The following is a 16,500-nucleotide window of genomic DNA, read 5'->3' as shown; positions in this document are numbered from 1 at the left end:
TTGCTCTCAGGAGCTACGTTTTGTGCCTCACTGGGGACCCAGTGAGAACTGTATGCTTTGAAAGCTCAGTAAACTATTACTGAAGAAGTCCTGCTGCCTCTGTGTGTGTTTTTGACCTCAGTGTGGGACTTGCTCTGCACGTGGCCCCTACCCTGCTGCTACTTGGCTCATGCCCTGGAGTTGCTCTACTCAAGCATGCAAGACGGTTTTTGCACCAAACTCTGTCATCCCCCCAACGCATGATCTCCAAGCACTGATTCTTCACCGAAACGTCATCCCTGCCTCCTAAGCATTCTGAAGAAAACTTATAATACTGTAAGTTAATGGGTGGTTTCCCCCCAAGCCTAATTGCAAGAGGGGAATGGAGAGGCTGCAGGGACCAGGGAAGTCTCCTGGGGGGGCCATCTTCACCCCATGGGGCAACCCCAGAACTCCTGCTTATTCTGGGGTTTGGGGAAGATAGTACTTTTCCATAGTCCCAGAAGTTTTTATTCAGTCATGCTACTCGGGAGTTTTCCTACTGGAGGACCACAGTGCTGTGGCTGCTGTTGTTGTCATGGACTGGCTGGTGAGGGGGGGGGAGGCACCAGTTGGGGGACCCACAAGGGAAGAAGGCTCAGAGCCTGGGAACTGGTGGTGGGATAGAGATGAGCAGATAGAGGGAGAAGGGGGAGAAGAACTGGAGGGAGAGGAGGTGTTGCAAGCTGAGGAGGAAACAGGGTTTGGTGAGTGGGAAGAGGCTGGGGCAGAGAGCAGTTCAGGCTCGGAGGGAGGAGAGGAGGGGGCCAGGAGACCCAGAGGAGGCTGGCTGCTGAAGCATCCAGGGAGACCCCCCCCCTCCTGCTACGACCAGCTCCCCTCTCCCCTGGTCTCCCAGAGCACACAGAGAAATCCAATTCAGACCCCATGATCCTGTATATGATATTCAGAGGTGTTGTTTTTTTGTCCCTGCATGCATCACTTTAATCTCATTGACAATGAACTGTGTTTTCTGCCCATTCACCCCATTTGGATAACTCTTTTTGGAGCTGCTTGCAAATTCTCTTTCTTTGAACAACCCAGGACAATTTACTGCCATCAGCAAACTTTGTCCGCTCCCTGCTCCCTCCTAAGTCTAGATCATTTGCGAACAAGTTGAAAAGCCGCAGGTCCCAATACTGATCTTGAGGGGACTCCGCTTCTGCTCCTCTCCATTCAGAGACTGTCCGTTTACTCTCTTGGTGTTTCAGAAGGAGGGCTGCCTCCAACTGGGGAGGCACATTTCTTCTAGGGACACATTTCTGGGGTCCCCATGGTGCCCCCCAGCCTGGCTCCACTCAGCAAGGGCAGCTGCATTTTGTTTCGCTGCAGGTGAACTTTTCCTTTGAAACATGGGGTCTTAAAGGAACTTCATGGGGGGGGGATCAGTGAGAAGGAGCTTCTGGAGCCTGTGCTGCCCCTCCCCACCTGAAACTTTCCTGAGCCCCTCCCCTTTTCATTTCTATGACTGGGGGTCCCGCACAGCCCTCAGGGTTAGGGTTAGTATCTAGGGGGGGGAGCTATTTTGTTTGCTGAGGGCAGGGACACAATCCTGTCTCATTGCGGGGTGTCAGGCTTTTAGGTAAGAGGCTCAGGTGGAAAAGCACTGAGAAGGAAAAAATCCTGGGGTGCTGATTTCCTCCGCTGCCCAGCTCCCCAGGGGGCCACTGTTAGGATATAGTTCCGTTCCACCTTAAAAGGGAGCAGGCTGTTGTGTGTCACATGCCTATTTACTTCCAGCTTCTGCTGGGAACTTCCGTTTTGTATATAGCTTTTGTACTCTGGCTGTTTTCCTGGAGACGGAGGCAAGCAGTCATGTTTTTCCTTTCTTCTGAACTACATTGAATAAAGCTGTGACTCTGCTCTCCTGTCTGCATCTTTCCTTGTGGAGACTATGCTCAAAGGGTGGGCCTGGGAATGTCTCTGAGGCTCCTGTCCCTAATTGACTGATGCTGTTCCACAGGAGACCGGTGGTCGTCCGGAGACACCTGGGGGCTGCCTGATGCCTCCGTCTCCCGGGCAGTGTCCCAACAGCCACACCCCGCGGTCCCTCCGGGGTCAGCAAAGAAGGAGAATCCAGGCAAGTTAAAGGAGCAAAACAGCAGTCAGGAGACCGGAGCTTTATTTGTTGCAACAAGGTTCATCCACACAAAGAGTAGGAACCCCGAGAAGATGGTTGCATGAACTTTTAAGACTTTTACTCTCTTTCCCATAATAAATTCTCCAACAATTTCATCAATACATGACATGGGGTTTTTTGGGGGGTTGTTGCTGTTGGCGTTTTGTATTTATATTTTAGTTCTTCTTCTGATACATGTGGAAATTGTTCAATTTTTCAATCCCAGCATTCCAAACTAACCCTATCGCCATCTAGCATTTCCTAAAATTTGCTCTTCTACTGTGATTACCATTTATACATTAATGTCATTGATACATGCGTATAAAACTTTAAATACAAACACCAAGACATTGCACTGAAACGTTCGGTAAATGCGCATGCATGCACTTTCCAAGAGTCTCATTCGAGAGCCAGTGGGGTGCAGTGCTTAAGAGTTTTGGACTAGGAACTGGGAGACCTGGGTTCAAATCTCCACTCAGCCATGCAGCTCACTGGATGATGGCTTCACAGCCCAACCTACCTCACAGGGTTGTTGTCAGGATTAAACGATGAGGGGGAGAACCACTTAAGACCACACTGAGCTTCCTGAAGAAACAGGTGGTATATCAAGGCATCCAATAAATTTCACTAAGAAGAAAGGTAAGATTCTGTACTTAGGCAAGACGAATCAGCTGCACAAATATAAGATGGGGGATACCGGGCTTGCCAGTAGTACACCTTAAAGGTAAAGGGACCCCTGACCATGAGGTCCAGTTGTGGCCGACTCTGGGGTTGCGGTGCTCATCTCGCTTTACTGGCCGATGGAGCCGGCGTACAGCTTCTTAGTCATGTGGTCCACGAAGGTTGTCTGCTACACATTGTTGTGTAGCAGTGTGTAGCAGAGAGCCAGTGTGGTGTAGTGGTTAAGAGTGGTAGTCTCGTAATCTGGGGAACCGGGTTCGTGTCTCCGCTCCTCCACATGCAGCTGCTGGGTGACCTTGGGCTAGTCACACTTTGAAGTCTCTCAGCCCCACTCACCTCATAGAGTGTTTGTTGTGGGGGAGGAAGGGAAAGGAGAATGTTAGCAGCTTTGAGACTCCTGAAGGGGAGTGAAAGGCGGGATATCAAATCGAAACTCCTCTTCTTCTTCTTTCTGTGCATTAAATGGTGTTTTGTTTCCTTGGGATCGTCCTGCTGCACCTTTTAATTGTGGGTGCTCCTTTCAATGTCTTAATGGAATTCTCTTCTTGTGTGATTTAGGGATGGACATTAATCTTAGTGTAAATGGGTGGAACTCTACATTGTGTTCTTAAAATCTTTCTGTCTGGGCCAGATGGAAGGATCCCCTCTCTGCTCCCCATGTGCTGTTCTTGCTGTGTATGCCAAGGGTCCCAGCTTCAGTCCCCAGTGTCTCCTCAGGTACTGCCTTCTCCTGGTAACTGGAGACCAGAAACATGGTGCCTCTGATTTGGGAGGTAATGTATAGCCACCATGACTCAACCTGCATTCACACCACAGATTTAAAGCACTATGGTGTCACTTTAAACAGCCATGGCTTCACCCAAAGAATTATGGGAATTATGGGAATTTGGTTAACAGTGCAGAGAGTTGTGAGGAGACCCCTATTCCTTCCCAGAGTTCTTAGAGTTCCCTGTGAAGAGGGATTGTTAAACCATTCTTATTATTTCTGTATAACAAGCAAACACACTTTGGGGGGAAATAGGTCAAGCCATTTAAAACTAAGAGTTCAGCCACAGTACATTCCCTTTTCTCCATAGACATTAAACATTATGTCTTGATCTCTGTCCCTCATCCCAGAAAATTCTGTATTAGTCTCTGTGCCCCATTTGTAGCTCAGTGGCCTCTGTTTCTCATGCAAAAGATCCCTGTTTCAACCCCCAGCATCTTCAGGTAGGGCTAGGAGTTACCCCAGCTGGAATCGTTAGAGAGTTGCACCTTTGTGGTGCAACCAGGGATGTCTTTGGGGTGCTCTCTCTGTGACGGGGGGGCTACTATCTGAGGATGTACAAATTGCAATGTGCTTTACTTCTGGGCTGCTTCACTCCTTGCATGGGGGGGGGCTTTGCCTGCAAACAGATCAACAGCTGCCTTGCTTTCTTCTGGGCCTGTCTGACCCCCATCAGCCTCCAGACTCCCCCAGTCACGTGACAGGAGATTCTTATTGAGCCTCCCCCCCCATGAGACGGGTATGTCATCACTGATGATCCATTGATGATCCACATGATCCAAGCAGACTTGTCCAAAGAGCAGATCTCTAGGCCTGAATGAAACGGGTCTGCGATGATGGATTCTGGAGTCAAGAAATCCTCCCTTTCCAGTGATCTCTCAGGCTGGCCCAGAAAAGGCAGGGAGCAGGAATCGTCAGGCATCCCGACGGACAGACAGACTTGTCATGTTGCCAAAACACGAACTCGGAGTCTGATCTGATTTCCGTGTACAACCGGGGAAGTTCTCCGTGAGGTGGGGGCTACTATCTGAAAAATACAGGGTTCATAGCAAGATTTGTACTACCAGAGAGAGAGACACACACATACTTATGTACACAGGCACTACTGGGGAAGAGAGCACAATCAATGCTCCTATCATGTACTAAGGAAGAGGAAAATAAAAGTACCCAACTTTACACAGAACCCTTTTAGCAGATCTTGAAGCTAATTTGAGTGAGAGTTTACTTCCTTAGACTAAAGAGTGCAAGTTCCTAGAGAAATGATCTTAAAGGAAGAACAGTTTTCTTAAGATAAGATAGGAAGAGAATCTGGGAGAGAATATTTTATAAGCATAGGGTTATTTCAGTTGATATAACCACTCACAAATAATAAAAACAGTCCTGGATTTGATTTAAAAGGGATACAAAAGTTAATAATGTTTCAGAACTTGCATAGGAATAGTACACCTAATTAAGATTCTTTAAATAACGATACATAGGAAAGTGAGATGTCGGGTACTTTTAGCAAAGAATGTGCCCCCCTCCCTTGTTAAAGGAAGCTTGCTTGGGAGTGAAATTCACTTGGCACAGAAGTAAGAAGGGGGGGGGGACCTGAAAGAGACTGAAACGAGTGGGGGAGGCATTTTCCAATAAGAAGCCAGGAAACCCTGGCTGATCTTAGAGACTGATATCAGGACTGGACTCTATAGATAGACAATTGTTGTCTATCGAAGCTTCTACCTTTTATTAACAATTTTCTTAGAAGGAACACCTTCTAAGTGCTTAATGAAATACAGACACTGCATTTTAGCTTGAGAGAACAGTTGTGCTCAACTACGCTTTTGCAGCAGAAACATTAGGTTATTGTCACATTCCAAAATAAGACTGTAGACTGACAAACTCAAAAGTTGCGGCAAAGCAAGAGGTGGGGTAAACATTTGCACACTTCATTCTCATTTTTGTCTTATTTTAGGATTGATAAGGTTCAGCATGGCTTTCTTAGATTTAAAATTTTGAAGCAAGCTTGTAGTTTAAACTATGCACACTTAAGAAAGGCAGTCTGTCAGAGACAGAAGGAACAGACAACACACATAACAGACAACATGTAAACATACATATTCTCATATATGTATTAATAGACAACACACATAACAGACAACATGTAAACATATATATTCTCTTTTTTAAAAAAATAAATTTTTATTAAGATTTTAAAGGTTACAGAAAAAAGAAAAAATATAAGTAACAATCAGAAAAAAACAACAACAGAACAATACATAAAAAACAAACATCATCAAAAAAGAAAAAAGAAAACAAAAAACAAAACAAATCAAACCTTTACATAACTTACTTTCCTTTGCTTACTTCCTTGACCTCCTCACACCTCCCTTTTTTGTATTCTAATTCAGATATTTCAGCAAATCCTTTCCTGCTTTGTTTTTATCCTAATAATTTATCTTGGTATACTGTAATTTTACATTCTCTTCTTTCATCAATTCATTTTTACTTAATCCTTTATATCATTTCTGCTAAAACCACATAATTTTATTCCAACACTTTCTAACATTCCTTAATTTTACAATGTTTCTGAAGATAGACTTTAAATTTCTTCCAATCTTCTTCCACCAACTCTTCTCCTTGGTCTCGGATTCTGCCAGTCATTTCCGCCAGTTCCATATAATCCATCACCTTCATCTGTCATTCTTCCCGGGTGGGTAGATCTTGTGTCTTCCAGTACTTTGCAATGAGTATTCTTGCTGCTGTTGTGGCGTACATAAAGAAAGTTCTATCCTCCTTTAACACCAATTGGCCGACCATGCCCAGGAGGAAGGCCTCTGGTTTCTTCTGGAAGGTATATTTAAATACCTTTTTCATTCATTATAGATCATCTCCCAGAAAGCCTTAATCCTTGGGCATGTCCACCAAAGGTGAAAGAATGTGAAAGAGTATACCTGAAGGAGTGTCTCCACCCCCATCATTGGGCCCGGATACTGAGGACCAGCGCCGAGGGCCTTCTGGCGGTTCCCTCATTGCGAGAAGCAAAGCTACAGGAAACCAGGCAGAGGGCCTTCTCGGTAGTGGTGCCCGCCCTGTGGAACGCCGTTCCAGCAGATGTCAAAGCGATAAACAACTACCTGACATTCAGAAGACATCTTAAGGCAGCCCTGTTCAGGGAAGTTTTTAACATGTGATATTTTACTGTATTTTTGGTTTCTATGGAAGCCACCGAGAGTGGCTGGGGAGGTCCAGCCAGATGGGCGGGGTATAAATAATAAATTATTATTATTATTATTATTATTATTATTATACCTTCAATCTCTTTACATTTCCAACATTTATTATCGGGCAAATGGTAAATTTTTGCAAGCTTGACTGGTATCATTTACCACCTGTAAATCATTTTCATTATATTCTCTCTTAAGGCATTACATGCCGTAAACTTCATACCTGTGGTCCATAACCGTTCCCAGTCAGCCATCATAATGTTGTGTCCAACATCTTGTGCCCATTTAATCATAACAGATTTCACCGTTTCGTCCTGAGTATTCCATTTCAACAGCAAGTTATAAATTCTTGACAAATTCTTAGTTTTAGGATCTAACAATTCTGTTTCCAATTTTGATTTTTCCACCTGAAAGCCAATTTTCTTATCCAAATTATAAGCCTCCATTATTTGGCAATAATGAAGCCAATCTCGTACTTTGTTTTTTGGTTTGTCAAAGCTCTGCAGTTTTAATCTGTCTCCTTCTTGTTCCAAAATTTCCCAATATTTCGGCCAATTTGCCTCCATATTGAGTTTTTTCTGAGCCTTTGCTTCCATTGGTGACACCCACCTTGGAGTTTTATTTTCAAGCAAGTCCTTATATCTTATCCAGACATTAAACAGTGCTTTCCGGACAATATGGTTTTTAAACGCTTTATGTGCTTTGACCTTATCATACCACAAATATGCATGCCACCCAAATACATTATTAAAACCTTCTAAGTCCAAAAAGTCCAAGTTTTCAAGAAGCAGCCATTCTTTCAGCCAACAAAAAGCGGCTGATTCATAATAAAGCTTCAGGTCTGGCAGGGCAAATCCCCCTCTTTCTTTAGCTTCTGTTATTATCTTAAATTTTATTTGAGGCTTCTTGCCCTGCCAGACAAATCTAGAAATGTCTCTCTGCCACTTCTTGAAACAGTCCATCTTGTCCAAAATTTGCAGTGTTTGAAACAAATACAACATCCTTGGCAATACATTCATCTTTATCACAGCAATTCGGCCTAGCAATGATAACTTCAAATTTGACCATATTTCTAGATCCTTTTTCACTTCCATCCAACATTTTTCATAATTATCTTTAAATAAATTCACATTCTTAGCAGTCATATTAACCCCTAGGTATTTCACTTTCTTAACCAATGTTAATCCTGTCTCCTTCTGAAACCTCTCTTTCTCAATCACTGTTAGATTTTTCTCTAAAACCTTAGTTTTCAGCTTATTCAACTTAAATCCCACAACCTGACCAAATTCTTGAATCAATTCCAATACTCTTTTAGTACTAGATTCTGGCTCCTGTAGTGTCAAAACTAAATCATCAGCGAATGCTCTCAGTTTATACTGTTTGGCTCCGACTTGTATTCCTTTAACCAATTGGTCCCTTCTAATCATATTGAGCAAAACCTCCAGGACAGATATAAAAAGCAATGGAGAGATTGGGCAACCCTGTCGTGTTCCTTTCTCAATCTTAAACTCTTCTGTAACTACATTGTTCACGATTAATTTAGCTTTTCGTTCTGAATAAATTGCACCTATACCGTTTTCAAAACCTTGGCCTACCCCCATTCCCTGTAAATTTTTCTTCATAAAACTCCAAGAAATATTGTCAAAGGCTTTCTCCGTGTCCACAAATATCAAAACTGCTTTGGTATTAATATTCACTTGTAATTTTTCTAAAATATTAATTATATTCCTCGTATTATCTGACAAGTGTCTCCCCGGGAGAAAGCCCGCCTGATCTTTATGGATTTCTTCTACCAATACCTTTTTTAATCTTTTAGCCATAATTTCAGCAAAAATTTTATAATCCACATTGAGCAAAGATATGGGGCGGTAGTTCTTAAGCTGTGTCTTCTCAGACTCTGTTTTCGGTATAAGTGTAATATAAGCTTCCTTCCACGACTCTGGTGCCTTTTCCCCCTCCAATATTTCGTTACAAACTTCTTTCAAAGGCTGTACTAGCCATTCTTTCAAAGATCTATAATATCTTGAGGTCAAGCCATACGGCCCTGGGGATTTGCCCAATTTCATATTCTGAATAGCTCCTTCCACCTCCTGGTCTGTTATTTTATAATTCAACATTGACTTATTCTCTTGAGAGATTTTTTGTAGTCCATTTATTTTCAAAAATCGGTCAATGTCCATTTCTTTCTGAGTCTCCTGTGTATAAAATTGTTTAAAATACCTCTGAAAACACTTCCTAATCTCCACAGGATTCTGTATATTCTTTCCCTCCACTTCCAAGTTAGTAATAGTATTAAGTTTTTGTCTTTTTTTCATTTGCCAAGCGAGCAGTTTCCCACATTTCTTAGCCAATTCAAATGTCTTTTGTCTCATCTGTTTGATCTTCCATTCTATTTCCTGATTCATCAGTTTCATATATTGTACTTGATATAACTTTATCTCTTTCAGGATCTCCTGTGATTTTGGTTTTGCTCTCAGTCTCTTTTCTCCTTCCTTTATTTTCTCCAAAATTTTATCCTTTTTTCATTTTGAGTTCTCTTCTTAATTGCATTCTGTTGCTTGCGTCCCAGATTACTCTTTTTTCAACAGTGGTATTCATATTTATCTCAAAATAGTCTTTCAATGTTTTTTGGGCCTTTTTAGTCACTCCTTCATTCCTAAGCACGGTGTCATTCATCCTCCATCTAAAGGAACCAATTGGTGTTAGTTTCATTTCCATCTTCACCGCATTATGGTCGGAGCAAGTTTTAGGGCAAATTTCCGCTTTTTTAATCTTCGGGGCCAGCCCCCTAGTTACCCAAATTTGGTCAATTCTTGTCCATGTCATTTTGGCTTCAGAGAAGAAAGTTCCTTCCCTTCCCAAGGGGTTCTTAGTTCTCCAAATATCAACTAAGTCCATATTGTCAGCCATATCAAAAAATATCTTTGGTAGTCTGCCATCTTTTGTAACTACCTGTCTCTGGGCCTTGTCCATATTAGTAGACACCACTCCATTCATATCTCCCATCAAGATCATGTTATAATCCAAATAGTCCATCAGAGTCTCATGCAGCTTCTTGAAAAATTCTGATTTCCCTTCATTTGGTGCATAAATGCCTACTATCAAGAATTTCTCTCCTTGTGATTGAATTTCAATTGCAACAAATCTTCCTTGGTCATCTTTAAATAAGAATTTCGGTGACAGGCTCTCCTTTGCATAAAGTACTACTCCTCTTTTCTTAACTTTATCTAATGAAATAAATTCATGTCCTAATCTTTTATTACTCAAAATCTTCCTATGTAGCCTTGTCACATGTGTTTCTTGTAGACAAATCAAATCCAATTGTTCTTTTTTTAGTAAATAAAAGACTCTCTGTCTCTTCTCCGGGGAGTTCAGTCCATTAACATTCCAGCTTAATACTTGCAGTGCAATGATGTAATTACTCTGCTTCTCCTCCAACAGCACCCAGTGCCTGTTCTAATTCCTTCAGTGGCGTTGTTTTCCCTCTTTTTGGTGAACTTTTGTCCAATTCTGGCTCTTTTCCCAATTCTTTCTGCAGGTCTTCGCCATGATTTCCCAAGAACTTGTCTTTTTCCTCAACTGATCTTATTTTTATCTTTCTTCCTTTGTAACTAAAGGATAGGCCTTGGGGGAATTCCCACCTAAAGATGATTTTATTCATTCTCAGAAGGGCAACCAAATCTCCAAAATTGGACCTAAGATCCAAAAGATGTTTCGGTATGTCTTTAAAAATTTCCACTCTTGACTGCAGAATTGTCAAAGGATTCTGAAAATGCAAACCCAAAATTTTGTCTCTCTCTTCTTTAGATCAGAGGGTAATCAGACAGTCCCTTATTTTGATCTTCTTTCCTCCTCTTCCTAGTCTGAAGGCCTTCACAATTTTAAATTCTTCTTGTTTCAAATCCGACTTCCAAAACTCTGCAAATTCCTGTGTCAAAAAGTCTGTCAAGGTGCCCTTCTCCAATTCAGGTACAGCTCTAATCCTTAAGTTCGTCTGTTTTTCCTTAAGTTCAATCATAGACAGCGTCAGTTTATGGTCTTCAATTTGTTTCTGTAGATCTGGGACCTTCTCTGTTTCCAATTGTGTTATCTTGAATTCTGCAGCAGCAGCTTTTTCCTTAGCTTCATCTGCAGTCTGTCGGATCAAAGTAGATTCTTGCAACAGTTTCTGAATAGATTCTGTATTAGTGTTGACCTTTTGTCCCAAGCTGTTAAACTTTCTGTATTTAAGTCAGTTTTAGTGGTTGCAGTGTCAACCTTCACTTTTGTCTCATCCACTGTCGTTTTTGTCTCTTCAACCCTCCTATTAAGTTGCTCCAAAGATTCGTTAATCTTGGCCAGTGCAATCGCTAAAACATCTTCTGAAGACATGCCACTAGACTTATGTTGGATTGGTGCAGTCACAGACGAAGTAGTGAGACCAGCAGCTGATTGCCTTCGCGGCCAAATCTTCCCAGACCTTGTTATTTTGTCTGGGAATGACGGGTCTACTTTTTCTTACCCATCTGCCATAACACTTAAACAATAGAAGAACCAAGGTCAATCCCAGTTACACAGTTTCTGTTTACAAGTGGAAAATTCCCCTTGTAACAATTTCTGAAGCTCCCTCTAGGGGGAAACAGTTGCAATAGTCCAAAAAAAGAAAACACCTTTTAAAACTCCAACCAAGAAAAATAAACAGTTCCACTTTTTTGTTACTTTCCAATTACTTTCTCTCCTTTTTGCGAGCAGAAGAGGATAACTGATCACAATGTATCTCTCTTGCTGAGCTAACTGTCAGCAAGCCATCTATTGACAGTTAGAACGCAGTTCAAAGCACGGCAGTCTTTGTCTGTTGGCAGCTCGTTCCCAAGCTTGAGCGGTGGATTTTAAGTTATTTCCCTCTCTCTTGCAGGTATAAACAGTCCAAAACTTCCCCCCTCCTTCCCTGCTTCCTAGGATGGGGGTTCAAAACTTTATCGTGTTAGAAATTCAGTCCTTTCCAAACGAATTCCCAAAGCTTTAACTTGTAGTCTCTTTGCTTTGATCTATTTTCAAAAGCGGAAGGCGGACTTCCTGTTTGGACCTCCCCACTTCGGTATCAAATTAAGTCCTCTTTCTCCTTTTTAAATATCTCCAATTTCCCCTACTCACGGGTAGATGATTTTAAATCCGAATTTGTCACAGGAAGAAGTCAGCGCTCTCCGGTAACGGCTGTGCGGCTTCACTCCGAGGAAGAAGCAGACGATTCACAGCACCGCGCCACTCACCCTGCTTCACTCTGGAACCCGTAGAAAGGATTCCCCGCGAATTGGGGGGGCGCAAAAGGTGCCCGCCGAATCCCATGCTCACAGGCTTCACCCGCCTGTGATTTTTGGGGGGTCTCCGCTTTCGCCGCAGTGGTACGACCCGATTTCCTCGCAGCAAATCCCTCCAGATCAGAAGGATTCAGCCATTACCGATGGCGCTAACCCGGAAGTCCGTAAACATATATATTCTCATCCTTTAGTTATTGCAAGGAGTTAGGCCGCTTCCTTTGGCTTCATTAAGTGAAATTAGTAGGAAGGTCCCACATGGTTTTATGAGCCTCCTTGCCTCTTCAAACACACCACCAGTTAATCAAACTGGCAGGGCTCACAACGCTTGGTTGACTGGTACCCCTTTATATATGCATGCGTTGCTGTTGTTGCTTTTTTGTTGTTGTTTTTTCTTTTTGGGGGTGTCTGGGATAGAGAAGGGAGAAAGAGAGGGGTTGATTAGGATTTGGGTAACTTGTACAGGGGGCTATTTAGGGTTTTCCTTTTCCTTGTTGCTTGGCAACTTCCTAGTGGTTTATTGAGCTCTAGCTATCTGGTTACCTCTCGTTCCTTTCTTTATTTCCTATTCCAAATCTTGGGGTTCCTTTCCACTCTGCCAAATCCTGCCCAATTCCTCCTGGGCTATCCCTCCTGGCAACCTCCTACCTATCATCACAATCTCAGGAAAAGGGGCCCTACTGAACGCCCGCGCCGTGCGGTGCCAGATCGGGTGATCCCTGGATAGTTTTGAACCGAAAATCCCCCTTGCTTTTGGAAGCGGGCTCACGCACGATACACGTGTTACGTGGCACCGACCAGTGCGGCTGGGATTGAGACAGAAAGCCAGACCCCTTCCTGCCCCCTTGCCGGGCGCTAGGGAAGTTCGGAAAGAGAGCTCCAACCCCTTGCTTTCAACTGAGATGCCCGTTGTGGAGAGTCAGCTGTCTTTCAAGTCGGCTCTCTCCGTCTTACTTTCGGGCTCCCAATTGGTGCGGCTGGCTGGAGATTTTTAAGAAAAAGAGATAGAGCTCAGAACCCCCCTTTTGGGTTGAGCGGCGGTCCACGGTCTCTCTCACTAACCGGACCAAGAGAAAGGTAAGAAGGAGCGATAGAGAGGAGGGCAGAGAATTCAGTTGCCAGGAGATTTCCACCCCCTTCCCACCAGTGCACTGGATTTTTCCTTATACTCACGCATCTTCAATTATGATCCCGGGATCGATGAATAAGCTGGCTGGATCCCTCTTTGCTCCCCGGCTGAACTCCTGGGGCTTTTCGATTACCACCCGGAAGATGGCCGGGGGTCCAAAGGATCTTCCCAGGCAAAATGGCCCAGTGCCGGCTGAAGATTTCAGGGCCCCCGGTCAGCAACACAGGAGAACCACAAAGTCCCTGTTCGGGCGCCATCTGTTATGGTAAAATCTGGGTGCGAGGCTGCTCTGCCACCCAGCTCGTCGGATTAAGTCCACGGGTCCCTGCGGAGGAAAATGAGCTCAGCTGGAGACAGGAGCAAACTGCAGAAGATCCAAGTTTATTGTGCAACAGGTTCAAGGCGAGATTGAACAGCGAGGAAGGTGTGACATGAACTTTTAAAACTTCCCTCCATGTCCCAGAATACAGTGCAAAATACATCCCAGTTACATCATGAATACATTAAGAAGAGGTTGGGTTACACAGATTACATCATGAATACATTAAGAAGAGGTTGGGTTACACAGGATTAACATATGGAGGAGGGAGGGGGAAATATGCAGAGCTGGAGATATGCGCAGATAAGCACATCCTGAGTACCGGTGATGAGAAGACAATGGTCCATGTATGCATAGTCTGCCATCTGGCATCGCCCGGAGGAAGGGCTTGGCAGAGTGATTTGACAGGATTAGGGTCTTGACACCTTGCTTGAGGGATTATGGAGGACAGGGGAGGTGTGATGGAGTCCTAGAGAAATTGAGCAAATTGGCACGTTGATTTTCTATGAATTTTATAGATTTTAGTCCCTTTTGACATTGACAATTGGAAGTAAATGGATGTATTGTAGCGAAGAAGAAGGTGAAGAAGACATGCCCCCCCTCTGTATCACTGTTCTCCCTGAAGGACAAAGGGGGGTTCACTTGCATAAGAGTGTCAGGTGAGCCCTGCAGGATCAGGCCCAAGGGGCCCCTTTCCTCCCAGGGCCAAGCAGGGGCCTCTTCTAGAAGCCCACCGGCAGTACTAGAGCACCAGAGAAGGGGGGAGGCGCATTTCTTCTAAGGACACATTTCAGGGGTCCCCACGGTACGCCCCAACCTGGCTCCACTCTGCCAGGGTAGCTGTGTTTTGTTTCGCTGCAGGTGAGCCTGCCCCATGCAATGTGGGGCTCTTAAAGGAACTTTGAGGGGGGGCAGAGGGGCTGCAGCTTCCCTGCACTTGTGAAGCAGCCCTAGGAGCGGAGGGGAGGCAGGCAGCAGGAGGGCGATGGGGAGGAACCAGCGAGAAGGAGCTTCTGGAGCCTGGGGGGCCCCCTCCCCGCCTGCTTCCTGGAGGTTTCCTGAGCCCCTCTTTTCATTTCAAGGATTGGGGCCTTAGCACCCCGCGGTTGCTTTGCTCCGGTGGGGGGGAGGCGGAGCTATTTTGCTTCCTGAGGGCAGGAGTCACAATCCTGTCACATTGTTTTGTGTCATTATTGTGTCAGGCGGTGAGGCTCAGGTGGGAAAGAGTTGAGAAGAAAAATATCCCGGGGTGTGGATTTACTCTGCTGCCCAGCTGGTCAGGGTGCCACTCCCCGCGGATCCCTCCGGTCAGCAAAAGAAGGAGTCTCCAGCCAAGTTAAAGGAGCAAAACAGCTGTCAGTTGACCTGATCTTTATTCGTTGCAACAAGGTTCAAACACACAAAAAGTAGGAACTCTGAGAATATGGTTGCATCAACTTTTAAGACTTTTACCCTGTTACCATAAAATCTGGGTGCGAGGCTGCTCTGCCACCCAGCTCGTCGGACTAAGTCCACGGGTCCCTGCGGAGGAAAATGAGCTCAGTCGGAGACAGGAGCAAGATGCAGAAGATCCAAGTTTATTGTGCAACAGGTTCAAGGCGAGATTGAACAGCGAGGAAGGTGTGACATGAACTTTTAAAACTTCCCTCCATGTCCCAGAATACAGTGCAAAATACATCCCAGTTACATCATGAATACATTAAGAAGAGGTTGGGTTACACAGGACTAACATATGGAGGAGGGAGGGGGGAATATGCAGAGAGCTGGAGATGTGCGCAGATAAGCACATCCTGAGAAGACAATTGTCCATGTATGCATGGTCTGCCACCTGGCATTGCCCGGAGGAAAGGCTTGGCAGAGTGATTTGACAGGATTAGGGTCTTGACACCTTGCTTGAGGGATTATGTAGGACAGGGGAGGTGTCATGGAGTCCTAGAGAAATTGAGCAAATTGGCGCTGAAAGCAAGAAAATCGGTGTTACAGTTGATTTTCTATGAATTTCATAGATTTTATTCCCTTTTGACATTGACAATTGGACTCGGAAATAAATGGATATATTGTAGCGAAGAAGAAGGTGAAGAAGACATGCCCCCCCTCCATATCATACCCCCTTCCCCATAATAAATTTTCCAACAACTTCATCGATACATGACATGGGGTTTCCCCCCACAATTTTTTCTCCCCATTTCCCACAATACATTTTTCAACAGCATCATAGATGCATCACAAATATGTCACAAAGTAGGAGTCTTTGGCGTTTAGAAACATGAGCCTGTCACCCACCCCGGTCAAACCGTAGAATTTTGGAGATTATTTGACGTTTCTTCAGCTTTCTCTAATGGATAGTCGAGGAAACAGTCCCGATTCAGGGAATCCGCTTCTGGCTCCAATTCTATAGGCTGCTTTTCTGAGCCTCTTGGCTGTTGTGCAGGGACGGGGCCTGTGTCCACGGTCCTTGTCCTGGCCTGAGTCAGAGCTGGGATTTGGGGGGAGTCGATTAGCTGCCCCCCTCCATTCCGGGTTTGAACAGCACCAAGACCTAAAAGACGGAGGGATCTAAGCTCGTGGGGTGGGGGAGGGGAGGATGTTGCAATGCAAACCTTGTAGGAGGGACGGGACCCACTTGGCAGATCTTCTCCCCCCCCCCTCAATTCTTTCCCTCCCCTCCTCCTCTCACCCCGCCCTCACAACCCCAGATCCCGCCCCCAAACATCCCACGCCTTCCTCCTCCTCCTCCAATCCGGCTTCTGCTCCGGGAATGTGGGGGGAGAGCCCCCTCCCACCCTGCCTGCTTCTCCCGCAAGTGGAGCTTCCACTCCGGATTGCTGCTCTGCCCCGTAGCTCTATGGGAGGCGCTTTCGGAAATGGGAGGAGGATGGAGAGAGAAGGATCCTCCCCCCCCCCCGTGGATGCTGCAGGAAAGGAGAATCGGGAGCGAGGACAAAGAGGTAAAGGGGTCGCGGGGGGCGGA

General features: G+C 44.8%; 1 protein-coding gene across 1 annotated transcript in view; it reads left to right on the top strand.

The window, feature by feature from the left end:
- LOC114605701 (uncharacterized) overlaps positions 1-16,500 on the top strand; it is a 39,977-nt gene that overhangs the window by 8,017 nt on the left and 15,460 nt on the right. The window lies entirely within an intron of this gene.

The sequence above is a fragment of the Podarcis muralis genome, chromosome 10 (genome assembly GCF_964188315.1).
Source record: "Podarcis muralis chromosome 10, rPodMur119.hap1.1, whole genome shotgun sequence".
In the NCBI taxonomy this organism is placed as follows: domain Eukaryota; kingdom Metazoa; phylum Chordata; class Lepidosauria; order Squamata; family Lacertidae; genus Podarcis; species Podarcis muralis.
The sequence above is the reverse complement of the archived record's forward strand: the minus strand, read 5'-3'. Positions and strand labels throughout refer to the sequence as shown.